This window comes from Triticum aestivum, chromosome 6B (assembly GCF_018294505.1).
Source record: "Triticum aestivum cultivar Chinese Spring chromosome 6B, IWGSC CS RefSeq v2.1, whole genome shotgun sequence".
NCBI lineage: Eukaryota > Viridiplantae > Streptophyta > Magnoliopsida > Poales > Poaceae > Triticum > Triticum aestivum.
In genome coordinates, this window is record NC_057810.1 from 3,868,843 (window position 1) to 3,873,621 (window position 4,779).

The following is a 4,779-nucleotide window of genomic DNA, read 5'->3' on the forward strand; positions in this document are numbered from 1 at the left end:
TTTCCTGTCATGACATGTGTCAAGGCCAAATAGAGGCCCATTTAGTGAAATATGTTAGCCTTGTCTAAGGTCCATGGAGGCTCGCTAAAGGCATGCGTGCATGCGGACAAATAATGGCCCGGATCAATATGGTCCACTAACCACATGTGGGTCTCGCACATACTTTTGGCTTGTTGCTTGTTTCGGTCCATTTGCGGACTGTTGTGCTTTCATTTCATTTGAGGCCTACGGTGCTTTCGGCCCGTTTGTGGCCTATGGTACTTTCGGACCATATGTGGCCCATGGTGCTTTCGGCACATTTGTGGCCCACCGCGCTTTCAACTCGTTTATGACCCATGGTGCTTTCCGCCCATTTACTTCATGTGGTTAGTTCGGCCCAACAGCGGCCCATGGCTACTGATTCTCACATGTATCTACAATTTTTCTAGTATTCATGCATATTATCCTTTAGGTTTGGAAGGGTTTTAAACTATTTTGTAGGACTAACCTATTAATTCCGTGCCCTGTGCCAATTTCTGTTTTCTGCTGTTTTCGAGATTTTGGGAAGTCGCCATGCAAAAAGTCCCCAAAAAATTCAAAAAATAGGAGAGGCGTTTTTGCATCGAAAGAAGACCAAGAAGCCAAATCCATCTCTAGGAGGCGTACACCGGGACGAGGTAGCTAAATCCAACCAAGAAGACCACGAAGCCAAAGCCAACCCAGATAGTATGAGTCCCTCGTGGGAGTTTGGGAAATCCCACGGTGTAATCCATACAGATATCATCCCCTTTCCATCATGGAACTGGTAATAGTTGTAATAGTCCAGCTTGAAGGAAATATGCCCGAGAGGCAATAATAAAGTTATTATTTATTTCCTTAATTCATGATAAATGTTTATTATTCATGCTAGAATTGTATTAACCAAACTTAGTACATGTGTGAATACATAGACAAAACATATAGTTCCTAGTATCCCTCTACTTGCCTAGCTCATTAATCAAAGATGGTTATGTTTTATAACCATAGACATGTGTTGTCATTTGATGAACGAGATCACATCATTAGGAGAATGATGTGATGGATATGACTCATCCGTTAGCTTAGCATTATGATCGTTACAGTTTCATTGCTACTGCTTTCTTCATGACTTATACATGTTCCTCAGACTATGAGATTATGCAACTCCCTAATACCGGAGGAACACCTTGTGTGCTATCAAACATCACAACGTAACTAGGTGATTATAAAGATGCTCCACAGGTGTCTCCAAAGGTGTTTGTTGGGTTCGCCTAGATCGAGATTAGGATTTGTCACTCCGTGTTTCGGAGAGGTATCTCTGGGCCCTCTCGGTAATACTCATCACTATAAGCCTTGCAATCATGGTGACTAATGAGTTAGTTACGGGATGAAGTATTACGGAACAAGTAAAGAGACTTGCCGGCAACGAGATTGAACTAGGTATTGAGATACCGACGATCGAATCTCGGGCAAGTAACATACCGACGACAAAGGGAACAACGTATGTTGTTATGCGGTTTGACCGATAAAGATCTTCGAAGAATATGTACGAACCAATATGAGCATCCAAGTTCCTCTATTGGTTATTGACCGGAGACTTGTCTCGGTCATGTCTACATAGTTCTCGAACCCGTAGGATCCGCACGCTTAATGTTCGTTGATGATTTGTATTATAGAGTTATTTGACAACCGAAGATTGTTCGGAGTCCCAGATGAGATCATGGACATGACGAGGAGTCTCGAAATGGTCGAGACGTAAAGGTCGATATGCTGGAAGGCTATATTCGGACATCAAAAAGGTTCCGAGTGATTCGTGTATTTTTCGGAGTACCGGAGAGTTACGGGAATTCGTATTGGGCCTTAATGGGCCATACGGGAAAGGAGAGAAAGGCCTCAAGGGTGGCCGCGCCCCTTCCCCATGGACTAGTCCGAATTGGACTAGGGAAGGGGGGCACCCCCTACCTTCCTTCTCCTTCTCCCTTCCCCTTTTCCTATTCCATGTGGGACGTGGAATCCTACTAGGACTAGGGAGTCCTAGTAGGACTCCACACTTTGGGCCTGCCCTATGAGGACCGGCCTCCTCCTCCCTCCATCATTTATATACGTGGCCAGGGGGCACCCCATAGACACACAAGTTGATCTTTTAGCCGTGTGCGGTGCCCCCTCCACAGTTACACACCTCGAGCATACCGTTGCTGAGCTTAGGCGAAGCCCTGCGCCGGTAGCATCATCATCACCGTCACCATGCCCTCGTGCTGACGGAACTCACCCTCGGCCTCAACTGGATCAAGAGTACGAGGGACGTCGTAGAGCTGAACGTGTGCTGAACGCGGAGGTGCCATACATTTGGTACTTGGATCGGTCGGATCGTGAAGACGTATGACCACATCAACAGTGTTGTCATAATGCTTCTGTTTCGGTCTACGAGGGTACGTGGACACACTCTCCCCCTCGTTGCTATGCATCACCTAGGTAGATCTTGCGTGTTCGTAGATTTTTTTTTGAAATTACTGCGTTCCCCAACAGTGGCATCCGAGCCAGGTCTATGCATAGATGTTATATGCATGAGTAGAACACAAAGAGTTGTGGGCGATAATAATCATACTGCTTACTAGCATGTCATACTTTGATTCGGCGGTATTGTTGGATGAAGCGGCTCAGACCGACATTACGTGTACGCTTACGCAAGACTGGTTCTACCGACGTGCTTTGCACATAGGTGGCTGGTGAGTGCCTGTTTCTCCAACTTTAGTTGAATTGAGTGTGGTTATGCCCGGTCCTTGTTGAAGGTTAAAACATCACACTTGACGAAAAATCATTGTAGTTTTGATGCGTATGTAAGAACAGTTCTTGCTAGAAGCCCGTAGCAGCCACATAAAACTTGCAACAACAAAGTAGAGGACGTCTAACTTGTTTTTGTAGGGCTTACTGTGATGTGATATGGTCAAGCATGATGGGATATAAATTGTTGTATGAGATGATCATGTTTTGTAACAAAGTTATCGGCAACTGGCAGGAGCCATATGGTTGTCGCTTTATTTATGCAATGCAATCACCATGTAATTGTTTTACCTTATCACTAAGCGGTAGCGATAGTCGTAGTAACAATAGGTGGCGAAACGACAACAATGCTGTGATGGAGATCAAGGTGTCGCGCTGGTGACGTTGGAGATCAGGACGATGCTTCAGTGATGGAGAGCATGAGCACAAGATGATGATGACCATATCATGTCACATATTTTGATTGCATGTGATGTTTATCCTTTATGCATCTTATTTTGCTTAAAACGTCGGTAGCATTATAAGATGATCCCTTACTAAATTTCAAGGTACAAGTGTTCTCCCTGAGTATGCACCATTGCTACAGTTCGTCGTGCCGAGACACAACGGGTGCAAGACAGTTTTGCACACGCATAATACTCGGGTTTAAACTTGACGAGCCTAGCATATGCAGATATGGCCTCGGAACACTGAGACCGAAAGGTCGAGCATGAATCATATAGTAGATATGATCAACATAGTGATATTCACCATTGAAAACTACTCCATCTCACGTGATGATCGGACATGGTTTAGTTGATTTGGATTACCTGATCACTTAGATAATTAGAGGGATGTCCATCTAAGTGGGATTTCTAAGTAATATGATTAATTGAACTTTAATTTATCATGAACTTAGTCCTCATAGTATTTGCAAATTATGTTGTAGATCAATAGCTCGTGCTATAGCTTCCCTATATTTTTTATATGTTCCTAGAGAAAACTAAGTTGAAAGATGATATTAGCAATGATGCGGACTGGGTCCGTGATCTGAGGTGTATCCTCATTGCTGCAAAGAAGAATTATGTCCTTGATGCACCGCTAGGTGACAGACCTATTGCAGGAGCAGATGCAGACGTTATGAACATTTGGCTAGCTCAATATGATGACTACTTGATAGTTTAGTGCACCATGCTTAACGGCTTAGAACCGGGACTTCAACACATTTTTGAAACATCACGGAGCATATGAGATGTTTCTAAAAGCTGAAATTGGTATTTCAGACTCATGCCCGTGTCAAGAGGTATGAGACCTCTGACAAGTATTTTGCCTAAAAGATGGAGGAGAATTGCTCAACCAGTGAGCATGTGCTCAGAATGTCTGGGTACTACAATCACTTGAATCAAGTGGGAGTTAATCTGCCAGATAAGATAGTTATTGACAGAGTTCTCTAGTCACCATCACCAAGTTACTAGAACTTCGTGATGAATAATAGTATGCAAGGGATGACGAAAAACGATTCCCGAGCTCTTCGTGATACTATGAAGATAAAAGTGTTCGGCTGACTTTTGATGCATGATAGACTAAACACCTGTAATATGCTCAAACGGAGGCATTACAACGAGGGGGATGATGATCATGATTGTCCACTCTGTGACTCACATGTTGAGGAAACCATTAATCACATGATCTTTGACTGTTCTTTTAGCGCCCAATGCTGGAACAGCTTGTCTATAACATGGAGTTTGGACAACTGCCGACTCCGCAAGATTGAGACTGCTAAACAGACATGGGATAGGCCAATGTTCATGGAGGTTTTTCTGGTTGCTGCCTGGAGCATTTGGAAGGAGAGAAACAACAAAATCTTCCGACGTATTGCCCCGACTATAACTTCCGGGAAGCATAGATTTGCTACTGATTTTTGCCTCCTCTGACATAGGGTGAGGGATAGCCACAAGGAGTTCATTATCTCCTTTCTTGACAATCTGTAACTTGCTTCTGGGCTTACCCCTCTTCTCACTT